The following is a 17008-nucleotide window of genomic DNA, read 5'->3' on the forward strand; positions in this document are numbered from 1 at the left end:
TGAGTTTATCTTGAGTCTGACACCATCAGGGCTTGAGTGACCAATCCTAGCTGTTGAGCCACTTACTAGGGTTGAGTTTATCTTGAGCGTGAAACCATCAGGGCTTGAGTGACCAATCCTAGCTGTTGAGCCTCTTACCAGGCTTGAGTTTATCTTGAGCCTGACACCATCCAGGCTTGAGTGACCAGTCCTGGCTCTTGAGCCTCTTACCAGGCTTGAGTTTATCTTGAGCCTGACACCATCCAGGCTTGAGTGACCCAGTCCTGGCTCTTGAGCCTCTTACCAGGCTTGAGTTTATCTAGAGCCTGACACCATCCAGGCTTGAGTGACCAGTCCTAGTTCTTAAACCTCTTACCAGGCTTGAGTTTATCTTGAGCCTGACACCATCAGGGCTTGAGTGACCAGTCCTAGCTGTTGAGCCTCTTACTAGGGTTGAGTTTATCTTGAGCCTGACACCATCCTGGCTTGAGTGACCAGTCCTTGTTCTTGAGCCTCTTACCAGGCTTGAGTTTATCTTCAGGCTGACGCCATCCAGGCTTGAGTGACCAGTCCTGGCTCTTGAGCCTCTTACCAGGCTTGAATTTATCTTGAGCCTGACACCATCAAGGCTTGAGTGACCAGTCCTAGCTCTTGAGCCACTTACTAGGGTTGAGTTTATCTTGAGCCTGACACCGTCCAGGCTTGAGTGACCAGTCCTGGCTCTTGAGCCTCTTACCAGGCTTGAGTTTAACTTGAGCCTGACACCATCCAGGCTTGAGTGACCAGTCCTGGCTCTTGAGCCTCTTACCAGGCTTGAGTTTATCTTGAGCCTGACACCGTCAAGGCTTGAGTGACCAGTCCTGGCTCTTGAGCCTCTTACCAGGCTTGAGTTTAACTTGAGCCTGACACCATCAGGGCTTGAGTGACCAGTCCTAGCTGTTGAGCCTCTTACTAGGGTTGAGTTTATCTTGAGCCTGACACCATCCTGGCTTGAGTGACCAGTCCTTGTTCTTGAGCCTCTTACTAGGGTTGAGTTTATCTTCAGCCTGACGCCATCCAGGCTTGAGTGACCAGTCCTGGCTCTTGAGCCTCTTACCAGGCTTGAATTTATCTTGAGCCTGACACCATCAAGGCTTGAGTGACCAGTCCTAGCTCTTGAGCCACTTACTAGGGTTGAGTTTATCTTGAGCCTGACACCGTCCAGGCTTGAGTGACCAGTCCTGGCTCTTGAGCCTCCTACTGGGCTTGATTTTATCTTGAGCCTGACGCCATCCTGGCTTGAGTGACCAGTCCTGGCTCTTGAGCCTCTTGCCAGGCTTGAGTTTAACTTGAGCCTGACACCATCCAGGCTTGATGAGTGACCAGTCCTAGTTCTTAAGCCTCTTATTTACCAGGCTTGAGTTTATCTTGAGCCTGACACCATCAGGGCTTGAGTGACCAGTCCTAGCTGTTGAGCCTCTTACCAGGCTTGAGTTTATCTTGAGCCTGACACCATCAGGGCTTGAGTGACCAGTCCTTGTTCTTGAGCCTCTTACTAGGGTTGAGTTTATCTTGAGCCTGACACCGTCCTGGCTTGAGTGACCAGTCCTAGCTGTTGAGCCTCTTACCAGGCTTGAGTTTATCTTGAGCCTGACACCATCAAGGCTTGAGTGACCAGTCCTAGGTGTTGAGCCTCTTACTAGGCTTGAGTTTATCTTGAGCCTGACACCATCCAGGTTTGAGTGACCAGTCCTGGCTCTTGAGCCTCCTACCAGGCTTGAGTTTATCTTGAGCCTGACACCATCAGGGCTTGAGTGACCAGTCCTAGCTGTTGAGCCTCTTACTAGGGTTGAGTTTATCTTCAGCCTGACGCCATCCAGGCTTGAGTGACCAGTCCTGGCTCTTGAGCCTCCTACCAGGCTTGAGTTTATCTTGAGCCTGACGCCATCCTGGCTTGAGTGACCAGTCCTAGTTCTTGAGCCTCTTACCAGGCTTGAGTTTATCTTGAGCCTAACACCGTCCAGGCTTGAGTGACCAGTCCTAGCTGTTGAGCCTCTTACTAGGGTTGAGTTTATCTTGAGCTTGACACCGTCCTGGCTTGAGTGACCAGTCCTAGCTGTTGAGCCTCTTACCAGGCTTGAGTTTATCTTGAGCCTGACACCGTCAAGGCTTGAGTGACCAGTCCTAGCTCTTGAGCCTCTTACCAGGCTTGAATTTATCTTGAGCCTGACACCATCCAGGCTTGAGTGACCTGTCCTAGTTCTTAAACCTCTTACCAGGCTTGAGTTTATCTTGAGCCTGACACCATCAGGGCTTGAGTGACCAGTCCTAGCTGTTGAGCCTCTTACTAGGGTTGAGTTTATCTTGAGCCTGACACCATCCAGGCTTGAGTGACCAGTCCTGGCTCTTGAGCCTCCTACCAGGCTTGAGTTTATCTTGAGCCTGAAGCCATCCTGGCTTGAGTGACCAGTCCTGGCTCTTGAGCCTCTTGCCAGGCTTGAGTTTAACTTGAGCCTGACACCATCCAGGCTTGAGTGACCCAGTCCTGGCTCTTGAGCCTCTTACCAGGCTTGAGTTTATCTTGAGCCTGACACCATCCAGGCTTGAGTGACCAGTCCTGGCTCTTGAGCCTCTTACCAGGCTTGAGTTTATCTTGAGCCTGACACCATCCAGGCTTGAGTGACCAGTCCTGGCTCTTGAGCCTCTTACTAGGGTTGAGTTTATCTTGAGTCTGACACCATCAGGGCTTGAGTGACCAATCCTAGCTGTTGAGCCTCTTACCAGGCTTGAGTTTATCTTGAGCCTGACACCATCCAGGCTTGAGTGACCAGTCCTGGCTCTTGAGCCTCTTACCAGGCTTGAGTTTATCTTGAGCCTGACACCATCCAGGCTTGAGTGACCCAGTCCTGGCTCTTGAGCCTCTTACCAGGCTTGAGTTTATCTTGAGCCTGACACCATCCAGGCTTGAGTGACCAGTCTTGGCTCTTGAGCCTCTTACCAGGCTTGAGTTTAACTTGAGCCTGACACCATCCAGGCTTGAGTGACCCAGTCCTGGCTCTTGAGCCTCTTACCAGGCTTGAGTTTATCTTGAGCCTGACACCATCCAGGCTTGAGTGACCAGTCCTGGCTCTTGAGCCTCTTACCAGGCTTGAGTTTATCTTGAGCCTGACACCATCCAGGCTTAATCCTAGCTCTGGCTCTAGTTACAAAAGAAGCAGATGGGCATGAGCCTGCCACCATCCAGGGGGGGAGGGACCAATCCTAATTCTAGTCTCAGTTATATCATGCATAGTAGTCACACACAGCAGGGTAAATTGGAAGATGTTTGTGTGAGCCATGTGTCGTGTTTCTGGAGTTACTTACAAACATCAAATCATTGCATCAAATTGCTGAAGATTTTACAAAATTTGTTATTCCCTTCTTTCAGTGCTGCAATCACAAAGATCCGCCATCTTGAAGAATCAATTTTCTTGATGAAGATGTGTGGGTAAGTAGTGATAGATTCTTTCACAAACCTCGGGAATATGTCAGAAGTAATGAACAGATTGCATATTTTACATGTATGTTGGGACTTTTATGTTGGTTTTTTATTTCTTCTGATGTGTTTTAATAGAGAAATGAGCAACACTGAATTCATAGGCAAAGGTGCTGTGAGAAAATCTTTCGAAAAATTGGGCAATTGAAAAAATTATTTAGCCCTAAAATAGCTGTTTTTCCCCAGACAATTGAACAGAACATTTTTTCAGACCATTTCATCCCCACTTCCCATTTTGAACTCGGCTTTCTATGGCCGATCTTTCTTCGACTTGACATGCATGTAGACACGTTCATTATGATCAGAAGAGAGAGAGGAAATGTCAATTTCATCCGAGGTATGGCTTTATTGTTGCTGTCATTTAAGGCCATGTTTGTTTCAGCTTGCATTCACATCATTTGGAAAAGTTGGCATTTTGGGCTGATGAGCTCTTTTGAAAAAATAGGTGTAGCACGAGAAAGGAACATGTCTGATATTAACCAAATTGGGATCAAAATGACTAAAAGATATTACTAGAAAATTTCCTTAAGGTTTGGTGTTTTAAAAATGCACTGTGAGGATATTGGAAGATAAGGAGGGGCAGATTCTAACTGCCCCCCCCCCCCCGGAGCTGTTTGGGTTCAGACAAATTAGTCCAACCTCAGTCATGACTACACAGTCAATACAAATTTTGTCTTTAATATAACAAGGGAATTGTTAGGTCCCCATCCTGTGTTCTCTCCCGATAATACAAGGTAATCGGCCAAGTCCCAAGGACCTCTTTTTAAATGCATAGCTACGATGAATTTTTCTTAAACACAAATTTTCTACACCTTTGTATCTTCTTTAATTGTAAGAAAACCCCTCTGCAATTCTATTTATCAAATATATTGAAAACAACTTGTTTTTAAAAATAGCCGTTAGCTGAACCCTTAGATTCTTTTATTTCATTCCAGCAACTGGGGGAATAGATTTTCTGAACAGAATCGAGTGCACAAATAACTAGCAGTGACAATTGTAAAAGTTCTCCACATGTTATCCTGCAGTTTTTAAAAATAATTTGGGTTGAAAGAGCGAACTGTTTAGCCATTGGGGAAGCTCTATGTACAAAATTCGCCACGTTTAAAAATTGTTCGTGAATGATGTAATCTGACCACATGATGCAAATTGTCCAATCCAAGACCAGAACGAAGGTCATGGGTCGTGACACAAAGCCGTAAACATGGAGACGTCCCGTGATGCGGATGGCATGTGCCTCAACGTCAACATTGATGAATTTCAGGTGTCTATTGCATGTAGAATCGGTCACATTTGAAAAAGTAAAAGCACTTACAAATATCCCATGGAGAAAGTTCACTTCGTGTGCCAAAGAGTGGCTTGATTTATAAGGCAGAGATCGCGAAATCACCGAACCAACCGCGTGCAAGGGACATGTACATTGGTTTTCATGAGACACGCTACCGGAGTTGTTTAAATCACCTGAATGCTGCTAGAAAACAAAAGTTACATGAAGATTCCCCCTCTGAAGCTTCATCTTCTTGCCCTAAAAAACTCTGGGCTGGATCAAGATTTTTCTTCTGGAAGATCTTCAAGACTCTCATGACTCTGGCATGTCTGGCGTGTTGCTTGTATGTTAACGTAAATGTATCACGGAGGAAAGTTGAGCAGTTCGTCACTCGACGTGGGAAACGTGTCAAGGATAAGCTGTTACAGGCAGAAATTTCTGGTGGAGGTAAGCTGCATTACAAAAAATCAGGCAAGGGCATGTGGATTGAAGTAGTTCTCGAAATTTAATAGTAATTTACAAATGTAGGTCTATGTTAGTATTTTAATTTGAGCCAATCATGGTCACCGTTGAAGCTATTCCTAGTAACTTGGACTCAACGAGTGGACCTTTCCCGTGAAATATGCAAATAAGGCAAGAGCATGCACATTACTGCCACAGGTTTGCAAAGTTGCTATAAATCTACTGACATAACAATACAAATCCCCATGCTGAAGTGTGACTCAATCTCTCCAGAGCTGGCAGCATGAAGCAGTAGACCCATAAACAAGGCCCCTCCTGGATATGGATACGTATATAGAAAAAGCTTCACCCACTGACACCCGCAAATTCCTTTGAAATGGCGTCCTTGGAATGGCTGGTCCCACAGGTGATGAACGTGCTGGTGGAATTCAGCTCATGAAATGTAGCGGATGTCAGTGGGTGAAACTTTTGAAAATTTGAAAGCTGTTTTATATATTCATCCAGGACTCGAGCATTGACAGAGTACACAAAGAGCCCTGATGAAGGATCCACATTAAGCAGCAGCCTTTATTTGGACTGATAACTGAGACAGCGCAGACAATCATTCCAAAAATGTCTGGCAACAAATAGCATTTAACAAAATGATTATAAGAAAAAGCGCACAAGCAAGATGGTTCAAATTTCTCTTTACTTTCTTTTCCAGGAATGCTTCGTCAAGCAGTAGAGAGCAAAAGAGACGAGAATGTTTTGATACACATGTGGGACAAAGATTGTCGCTCTGGAGGTTCAATATCGCACCTCTTGTTACAAATCATACACTCAGTTCCTGACAAGGAAAAGCAAGGACCCTGAAGGGTAAGCCGTAGACAATATTTGATTGATGTGTGTTCCTATTTTTACTTGGGTTAAAATATCTCCTTTATTTGGGGGAAAATGAAACAATTTTGGCCTCGTGTCTTTCAGTGCCCATTATCATAATGATAGGCTCCTTTAAAAATGAAGGTCGTGTTCGTAATTCTGGTGAATAATGCTGACAATAGTGAAGGAAATCATTGTTATATTTCATTCAAAACTCTGTTTTGGGACAGTGATCAAGAAGCATGACGAAACTGACCTTCAATCGCACCGGTATGATTGGTTGACAATATTCAAATTGCCCAGTGCTCACAAAATTGACTCTTTATAAAATGTTCAAATCAACAACTACTGTACATGTATTGATATTGCATTTGTAAAGAGAAGGTGTTGCATAGGCAGTGTCTGATGCCTACTCTTAAGCTAAGAATATTTATACATGGACATCAATAGAAGTTAAAATGAGCATGATCTATCTCATCAATTCATTCTTTCTTCTGCTCCAGTCATTCCATAGTAACTCTTGTTTTCTTCAAATATTCACCCACCTAATTTTAACTATTTTTCTAATACAGAAGTGGCTAAAAAGAGATTATCCTGAGCTCCGACAAATTTTCTGGGGAAACAAGTGTGAGATTGTCAACTCCTCCACATTGTCATCAAGAGGTGTGGCCGAATCTCTGGACACTTCAGAAAATGATTCATGAACCGACACGTCTGACTTGGAAACTGGTACAGATGCTCCCACCTCTTCATACACTGTTTAAGGACAAAATGACTCTGTACTTGATGATTTTTGATTGATAGTAATGAGAAAATGCTCCAGGTTCCAATTTGCAGCTCTCTTCAGTGCTGTCTTTTCAAGGAAGCACAAAGCATCTAGATTTCGTAGCTGTCCTGTTCATCATTAGAGTTGTTTCCTTTACCTTTGCATTGTGCAATTTTATTTATAAAAATAGCATTACATCTAAATTAAATGTGCTCTTTTGATACTCAATTTAACTAACCAGTGAGATTAACCTTTTTGGGACATTTTTCTAAATTCCTTGTTTCATAGTATGGCCCGTTCCAGATAATCACACCAAAGTCTGAATTAGTCATTTGATTTGGAATTGGATGTCATTTTTAGCACAGAATGTTTGGCTCTAACAAACGGGGCCTCAGAAACTTAATTGCATTATGAGTACATTGAGTGAAGTTCAGTGCATACATTTCCACTGCTGTCAGCAACTTATTACATTTTCTTCTCCATGTTGGATATCATAGCCCACCGGTATCTGTATTGAACAAAACTAACTCTCCTTTGGTATTTTATTTTTTTATTCTAGTAAGCCAGGGCCGTTTTCCAATACTCAACTTCGGCTCTGTCTCAGGCTTCAACTGTTTTTTTTACTACCTGACTTTGAAGCTGTAAACGCACCAATTAGTCTAATAGTGGTACAAAACACTATAAGATGCAAGAGAGCAATAACTTGCAATCCAATTTGATTTAAATGCTTCAGGCTCACAATCGGGGATTGGTTTCAGGCACAAAGCCTGAGACGGAGACGAAGTTGAGTGTTGGAAAACAGCCCAGATTGTGAAATATTTTGAGACCAGAAGAACAATGGTGTTGTCTACCAGATCAAAAATATTTGGGAAAAAGATAATAAAGTCTTTCTGTGGTGTCACCTGACAAAAATCATGAGCTGTCTTTTCTTAATTTGTCGCATATATTCATAATACAAATCAAAATTTATAACAGTGAAGGATTGACATAATCGCAGTTCTCTAATTTTGAAGTTGGAAGAGCCCAAACAAAGCCTACCCCTTCCAGCCTACATATGCAAATTTCCCATGTGCCTATTACAATTCGCTGAAAAGACTTGATTATGCATGCTGCCCCCTGACCCCCCACAATGCAATGCGGGCCCGCCGCCATGTTCATCCTTCTTTTCTCAGTGCCTTTAGTTTACGGATGTGTCTTTTATGACTCCTCAAATACCTTTCGTGCTATTGAATTGACTTGATTCCTGTTATGAAATAAAGAGTGTTTTCTTGTCTGTTGGTAACAGTGCTTATTTTCTTATTTCGTTTCTTACATGCTATGTTTTCTTGCGGTCTTTTCTGTTCCCCTTCTTTGTGCATCATATATTGGTTGGGTTGTGACCTACCGTGATGTGTTATGTGGGTATGGCCATTAAAGGGTTGGAGGGCCCTTTGCTCACTATGTGGTGCGTGCGTTCAAACAATAATGGCCCAATGCAGTTCAGGTGTGGACACAGAGCGGGGCTTGGTGAGCTGCCCGCTTCCCTGTGGTGCGGTTTTGCGTTTTCCGATTAGCGGCCTTGACCAGGAGACACCCGAGTAGGCCGGGGCTGAGGCACCCCGGGCCTGAATTGTCACGATCAGGAGTACCGCGAAACCTGATCAGATAACCTCCTTGACTAGAGAGAACCAGAGTACTGCAACTCCTGGATCAAAGCAGCCTCTATAGATCAGGCGGACCGAAGTACCGCGAAGCCTTTGATCTCTGATGACCACTACCAGGATTGATCGGGCTGAGGGTGTGGTTCCGTAATAAAGCCCTTGATCACTGATGACTACCACCCACCTACCCACCACCGAGCCAAGCCTGCTGGTCTTCTTGCATCGTCTTCTATACCCACTCCCGGTGGCACGGCCAAGCACTCCAGGGGCCCGAGGTGGCGGGCCCCGAGGCTACACCTATTCATCAGGTTGAGCTTCAATGACTTTGATCACTATCGTTGGGAGAAATGAGCCGTCCCTTTTATGCTTCAGGTTCCGGGCATTCCTACCTACTGCATCCCTGGACGGCTCTACTGACCGATGGCTCTTCAGGGCCTGCGGGGCGACGGTCTGCCATCTGCCCCGGGCCTTTCACCGGGCGACATCTGCTCGGAAGAAGAGATGCCATTCCCAGCCGGATCCGCCTCCATGGATGGCGACTCTCCAGTCTCTTTTGGAGGCCTTCCTCGTCCAAGGTCAAGAAGAGACGCCATTCCCAGCCGGATCCGCCTCCATGGATGGCGATTCTCCAGTCTCTTTTGGAGGCCTTCTCGTCACTCACCCGTAAGATAGACTCTAAGCCTCAGCCAGCAGCGACGGCGCCTGATCCGGATCCTCTCCCAGCCGTTCTGCCTCCTTCTGAGTCCGGGGTGACTTCTGTCCGTCCAGATCTGTCTCCCCAACAAGTTCCGGTGCCGAACCAAGCCTAGACTCAAGGCGATCTGCCTCCCTCCGAACTTGGCTTTCAACCCTACTCTTCTGAGGATGATGACATCGACTCAGTGGCTGGTCTGACTCAATCGGAAGGCCGCGTCTGCCTCCTTCAATGTGACATGATCCATGTTCTTGGGCTCCCGTCATCGGATCCTATGCTGACAGATAAAAAACTTCATTCTAGTGCCACCCTTCATGCCTTGAGTCAGCTGAGCTGTCTTTCCAGAGATTCCCTGGACCGTTCTTGTGTGGAAATGATGACTGCCCTGGTGAAGAATAAACGCTGGGACGCATTCCTGCCCAGAGCTTCATCTTATTACCGGTTTCCTCGGGAGGATGTCTCTCGCTTCCTGTCAACCCCAGATATTCCTGACGCTGCCAGAGACAAGATCTCGTTTGAGTTTAGCAAGGCAAAAACCTTCTGGGATAAGGACAAAGCTACCCTTCACCTGTCCCTCTGTTGCGTTGATATGGCGTCCTGCTTTGGCTTCTGATGTTCGGCCTTTCTTGTCCTTCTGTCAGAGTATATTGCCTAGGCCTGTGAAGAAGACTCTCCAGTCTCTCCAGATTTGCGGCCCTAGCTTTACGAGGCCTTGATGAGGAACTTAATTTGATCTTCAAACAGTTCACTCGCATTTCCATTCTGGCCTCTTGTACCCGCAGATCCAACGCGGTAGACGCCATGGATATCCCCTATGGGTCCGTCAAGAATAGGCTTATGGGCCTCCCCCTTCTGGGGGACGATCTCTTTGCTGGGAAGTTCACCGAAGTCCTTGAGTCAGAGGTAAAACGTATGGAGACTGCTAAGAAAATCTCACTTCCTGAACCTGCACCTCCAGCACCGTCAGCCTCCACCGTGGCCAAGAAGATGAGCGAATCAGGCACCACCGGCTGCTCGTCCCTTTTGCCGTCCACTCTGGATGGCTACTCATTCATCAGCCCCGCAGCGAGCCCCTCCTACATCGACTCCCAAAAGTTTTTAGCCGTGCCCTCCCGACCGGGGTTCTTCATGAAGTTCTCCGGTCCTATCGGGGGACGGCGTCGGTGACTACTTCGTTTGCCTTTGGCGGCCGCCGATCCCAAACCCGTCGGCGGCCGCCTGGGCAATTCATCGGGTTCTGGCGGGAAATCACCGCGGACAGCTGGGTCCTCTCCACCATTGCTCATGGCTACTCTGTCGAGTTCACAAGCTCCCCGCCGTCCAGGATGGTCTTCCACTCCACACCTCCTCCATGTGACACACTCAAGTGCCTGGCTCTGGGGGAGGAGATTGCAGCGTTGTACGCAAATGAGCCGTCACACTGGTGCATCCGAACCAGCTATCCACTGGCTTCCTTTCGTCCTTTTTCCTCGCACCCAAAAAAGACCCGGAGAAAATGGCGACCAATAATCAACCTGAAACCACTCAATAAGTTCATGAGGCCAAGGCGGTTTTGAATGGAGACTCTGAGAGTGGTCCTACCCTCTCTACCTGTTCTGTGCTGGGCCACCTCAATAGATCTACAGGATGCATATCTTCATATCCCGATACACAAGCAACACCGCAAGTATCTCCGCCTCAAGTACTGCGACCAAACCTTTCAGTTTCGGGCCCTTTCTTTCGGTCTCTCAACATCACCAAGGGTTTTCACCAGGATCATGAAGACTCTTGCCGCCTACTTACGACAGCGCGATGTCTGTATTTTTCCGCAACAAACACATCTTCTGCTGGAACTTCAGGCAGTATTCAATGCCCTTCGTCACTTCCAGCAGGACTTAGTGGGTCTCTGGATTTGAATCCAGAGCAACAACTCCACAGTGGTAGCGGACATAAACCCACCAAGGTGCTACTCGCTCCTCCCAGCTGTGTGTCCTTACGTGGCAGATCTTCATGTGGGCAATCGATCAAGGGATCACTCTCCAGACCGTTCACATACTGTGAATGTCCAACAACATAGCAGACACTCTCTCTCGGGGTGCTGTCCACCCTACGGAGTGGACTCTACATCCGAGTCTGGTCACCCAAATCTTCACAGAGATCAAGTGCCCCCATGTCAACCTCTTCGCATCAGCGATGTTTGCTCCAGGTTTCCACACCCACAAGCTTGGGCGACGGATGCTCTTCAGGTGAATTGGTCCGGCCGTCTGGTGTTCGCCTTTCCTCCAATATCCCTCATTCCCCAAGTCTTATCCAAGAACAAGAACCATACCGGATTCTCCTCATTGCCCCGTTCTGGCCTTGACAACCGTGGTTCCCGAGACTCACAAGGCTCCTGGTTTGTTGACCACTGATCCTTCCTCACAGGCAGGATATTCTTTGTCAACCCAGGTCAGGAATCCTCCATCCAGCCCCGAACGATCTTCACTTGACGTGTTGTCCAATGATCACTCAGAACGTCAGGCCTTTCTGCAGATGCTGCGTCCATGGCGGCACGGGGCCGACAACTCTCAACATGCAAAATTTACACCAGATGAATACACCATTTTGCTAGATGGTGTGACGACCACGATGTTTCTCCGACCGAAGCTTCTGTAAGCTCAGTTGCAGACTTTTTCATGTATCTCTTTGATTCGGGGCCTCCAGATCTACTACTATCCGCAACTACCGGTCGGCCCTGGCAGCTGTTTATTCAGGGTTCAACGATGGATCAACAATTTATCACTGCCATCCACCATCTACTTCGGGGAATGTTTGTCGAGCGTCCTCACGTCAAACGCCTTGTTCTTTCCTGGGACCTTGGCAACGTCTTGCCCGTTCTCGAACCGCTGTCCGATGCATCTGATCTCCATCTTTGCATCAAGCTGGCATTCCTCCTGGTGGTCGTTACCTCCAGACGTGGCAGTGAACTGTATGCCCTGTCAACTGCTGAAGGTAACATACGCTGGGAGCCGCACGGAGTTTGTCTTATCCGAGCCATCAAATTCCTGACAAAGAACCAGACGCCTGTCTTCTGGCCTCCGGACATTTTCGTCCCTGACATAACCTCTCTTTTGGCAGATAGCTCCAACAAGAAATGGTGTCTGGTTTGTACCCTTAAATGGTATCTCGCGAGGACCAAGCTTTCCTGTGAGACTGGTTCCAGACTTTTCATCACAACCACAAAACCCTTTCATCCAGCGGCGAAGGACACAGAGCCCATGATGTTCGGGCCGCCTCTGCGTCCTGGTCGTTCTTCAGAGGTTTCTCCTTGGCGGACATTTGCAAGGAGGCTTGTTGGAAATCTCCTTCCACCTTCACCGAGTGCTACCTGAAGGATGTCCTGCGGAGTGAGACGACTCACGGCGCAGCAACCCTACGCTCAGTGATTGGGACAGCATCCAGTGCTGTCCCTCACCGAACAAAGAATTCCTTATCGTAGATGCTATTCCTTTGCTCTAAAATAGTGAGTGTTCGCTTGAGTAGCGCCCGCCTATGTTCTCTTGTAATTACTCTCCCGTCGCTGACCGTCCTCCGAGGTACGGTGCTACTCTGCGTATGTAGGCTGGACAGGGTTATGTGAACGCAGGAGATCGACTCCTCCCCCACATAAGTGTGGGTCAGGTCTCCTAGTGATACTTACTTTTTCCAGCTGCTCCCGCCCATCCTTCCCCACTTTGACTCCCGGGAACTTCTCCACTTCAAAAAGAAGGTTGAACATGGCAGCAGGACCACATTGCATTGTGGTGGGTCAGGGGGCAGCATGCATAATCAAGTCTTTTCAGCGAATTGTAATAGGCACATGAGAAATTATCATTGAGTAACTATCACTAAGAGACCCAATCCACACTTATGTGGGGGAGGATTTTAGCATACATGCACAAGACTATGGCAAACTTTGAAATGGTATTACTAAAAAAAACTGCAGGATTTTTTGGAGAACTTTTGAATAACGTTTGGGATGTACAGAACCTCACATTTATGCATTCAGAAAGTATTCCCAGCATTGCTGAAACGGAATCCATTTTTACAGCCTGTTCCTAAGTCTCAGCTGACGGCCTAATGGTTGAAGTTATTCATGTTTCCCTCGACAACTGAGGGTGCTGTTGCTTGAAGTCATCTACAGAACACATACATGTAGGTGTTTCAAACTGTGGATGCAGAGTTTACCCACTGAAAACTTTTCTGAGGCGAAAGGATTTATACTTCCTTGTTGCTATGCACATAAACAATAAATCGACAAAGAAGGGAAAATGGAGTCCAGTAACATCTACAAAATTGCAGGATTTGTGTACAAAGCATTTAGGTTTTCATCCTGTGATGATATCACAGTTCTGCTCATTAACCCTAACCCCCTAGGGTGTATGTAAAATCGTATTGAAATTGGAGGATTTGGAACTGTTAGGGTTAATATAGAGATACTCGTCATTAGCATAAAAACCAAAATAGGTGGTAAAATACCCTGTGAAATAGTAAAATTAAAATTGAGAAGATTACCTGAGACACAAAGGTGCATTCAAAGAAATTGATTGCAGCTACCTTTAATGAGGTGGGAGCACTTTATTGAAAAACATTTCAGCGATTCCTTAATCTTGTCATTCAGTTTTCTCAATAATCTAATGTAATGACAGTGGAATGTAGCCGTTGGCAAATGTTACTAAAATAATTTTGCTGGACACATGCACAGTATCTTTTTTTCCTGACATAAAAATTCACACATGGGTCTGCACGAACAAAATCATTGTGACTTCTCATAATTTCAGTTTTCTTTCCCTTTATTAAAAAACATTTCCAAAGCTACAAATAGTAACATGAAAAAGTAACACTCTGTTCTGAAATGTTGGAGTCAATTTAAAAATAACCATAAACATTCTTCATTTTCTGGGATGAGAAAGGATGACAGCTTTGGATTGCACTCAGCCAGCTGGGAGTGTATGTTGTGGTTTTAGATGTGCATGCTATTCACCAGACTACCAAACATAGTTTGAATTTTGTGATAATCTGATGATCTTTATGGGCTTAATTATGTAGGACAGAGGGCGCTGTCTACTCGTAGCCTACTTAATACTGTTAGTTAAATTTGCCGACGACTAAACATCCACTGGCCTACATGTATGTAATACATCCTGACACACTCTTTCTTTTTTTCTTGTTCCTGTAGGCAAAAATCAGAAGCGAGGCCGAAGTGGTTCCCGTCTGCTGTGGTCTTAGCCGGGGCATCCCTCGACAATCCTAGACAGCACAGACCAGATGCTACAACGCTCAAGGATTAGATTTTCAGAAAAAAAGTGTAGAGATTATCTTTGGATGGTAAACATAGTTTCAGGCTTTTTGTCGTGTTAGGAACAGTTTTAGGCTTTTTGGAGCAGGGAATATGAGTAGATTTTTTTAGTTGAACATGTACAACTTTTTTTACACAACAAACCCATATTTTAGAACTACTTTACAGGTTGTGTTTTTGTCTAGAGAGAAAGAAATCAAGCATATTTTAAGTTACTTTTTCTTAATGTCATATCTGAATAAATAAAAATTACAAAGCATAAGACAAATTGTTCACTCAAGTGGAGACATTTGAAAATGTCCATCATACGTACTGTTCATGATTGCAAAAAGTAATCGCTAATTAAGAAGTGAAATAGGACTCCAAAATTCTTGAGAACCCTGGAGGAATTAACTGATTTTGTACCATTTATTGCTTTTTATTTTTTCCCAAATTTTCAAGATTTTATGCATAATTTTCATTGGATTGTAGGAACTTCTTATTCAAAATAAGCAGGTACATGTACTTGTAATGCCCATCATGTTCCTAGAAAGTATCTAGCAAGATAGACTTGGAGGCTTGCTACCAATGCTGAAAAAAGTAAAAAAAAACCAAACTTTGACACCCTGAAATTTCAGCCATAGCAGAATCTCAAATAGTTGAATTTGTTGTGAAAAACATATTTTACATGTAGAAATGGATATTTTGAAGAGGTTTGAATATAGGAAGGCTTGTAAATATATTACGAATCTATGACTAATACTGATGAATATGCAGATCCTGAATATTTTGTGTATTCTGTCTTTTGGTATATTCAAATATTCTGCCTTTGTTATTCAAATACATGCAAATGAGCTGTGCCCTCTGACCTTTTTTGAAATTGCGCAATCCTAACCTTTAAATATAAGTTCCGAATTTATTTCTATCAAGAGGCCTACGGCCTGGTGGTTAGCTTGCTGGCTGCCAGGCCAGGGGACCCCGGTTCAAATCCCGGGGTTCCCGGAAAAGGAGGTTTTTTTTTTTTTTTTTTTTATATACTAAGTTTTTTAACAAAATTGTGCATGCCCACCTGGGATTGAACCCAGGTCCTTGTGCATTGCAGTTAGTGTCCTTAACCGCTATGCCACGGCACTTTCTTGAAGAAATGTGTTCGTTTCTAAATGTTAAACCTTCCATTGTTTGGACTTAGAATATTTTTCAGCCAAACTCTGTACTGGAGATGGGCAAGGGTGGAAGGCCTAGGGGCTGGAAGTCTGAGAGCTGATAGGAAGGGTAGAGTGGATAGCTGAGGGCTTGGGACTATCAGTATTAAAGCTCCAAGGATCTCATAGGGTTTATGAAGGACATAGCTTCTTAATGTTCCATATTGCCAGTTGGTTTATTGTAGCCCTTGTGGGACTAAGACTAAAAGGCTCTAAGGGGGAACTTTATAAGGAGCTTGGAAGATGTTTAAGACTGGCAGGGCTTAGGATGAAGCTGTAATGTAAAATCTAAAGATGGGAAACAGATGTAACTCTGGCAATGTGAAATGGTTGAGACTGGGGAATGATTAAGTGGCAAAGCAATACATTTCAGAAACGATTATACAAACAAAACTTGTTCTGTTAGTTTAAATAAATAAACATTTATTTCACTTGCAAATAGAAATTAACTGGTTACAGCAGTGAGTGGCGACTATTTCACATACAAAGGCATTTTTGGAGGGCAATATTTTCAAACGAAACAAATTTTGTGTCAGTGCTGAAAAGTACTTTGTGAAAAATACTGTTGTAAACATCAATTTGAGAATGAAAATTGGTTGAAATTTACATATGTCAGCTGCAAGGAAAACTAGTTTTATGACTAAATGTTAAATTTTTTTATGTCGAGAGTAAGGCCGTATTTTCAAAAATTACATTTTGACAGTAAAATGACTTTTAGCACTGAGCCAACAATCTGTGACTTGCAGTTTTGTGATAATTTCAAGTAAAAGACTTTTTCCAGTGCTCGGACAATGTGCATGTGCAACTTGGAAACTACATGTACATAATGCACATAGAGTTTTGTCAAAGGAAAAACTTGTTAAAGTGAGGTTCAGAATGGCAACTAGGTTGACTGAACAGTGCCAGTATTTTGGCTGCCTGGATGGGAAACAGATGTGAATAATTTACCTTTCAATTTTTAAAAGAATTCAATTGGAATAGTTTCATACACTGATGATAGTCCCTTTCAAATACATCATAGGAATTTTTGGAGAAGAGCATCTTAAAAACCTACGTACACATGTTTTAAATGTGCGTGAATACAAAGTAGATGCATTACGATACATTAAAGATATAAACTAATTTGTGCACAGTAGTTTTTGTTTCAAAGCAATCTGATCGACTGTGTCTGACCAAACTGAATGTACAAAAGTACCCCTGATGTCATGAATACAGTACAATGCCACTGTGCTGAACAATTGGACATACAGACCAGGGCCCTTGGCTCCCAAATTTTCCATGCACTTTTACTGAACATTGAAAATTGCTTTAAAATTAAAGAAGCAAATTTAAGACTGATGGTGATGACTAGAAA

The 17008-nt window shown here is 44.6% G+C and overlaps 1 long non-coding RNA gene across 6 annotated transcripts in view; it reads left to right on the forward strand.

Annotated features, from left to right (window-relative positions):
• The window catches only part of LOC110976968 (uncharacterized), a 46998-nt gene extending 30195 nt beyond the window's left edge, over positions 1 to 16803 (forward strand). For all 6 annotated transcript variants that reach the window (XR_015426342.1, XR_015426340.1, XR_015426343.1 and 3 more), the window contains 2 exons: positions 3386 to 3445; positions 14354 to 16803. This is a non-coding gene — a long non-coding RNA (uncharacterized LOC110976968). The remainder of the gene's footprint in view (positions 1 to 3385; positions 3446 to 14353) is intronic.
• The last annotated feature ends 205 nt before the right edge of the window (positions 16804 to 17008 follow it).

Source organism: Acanthaster planci, linkage group LG09 (genome assembly GCF_054643075.1).
Source record: "Acanthaster planci isolate LZ-2023a linkage group LG09, COTS_SCS, whole genome shotgun sequence".
NCBI lineage: Eukaryota > Metazoa > Echinodermata > Asteroidea > Valvatida > Acanthasteridae > Acanthaster > Acanthaster planci.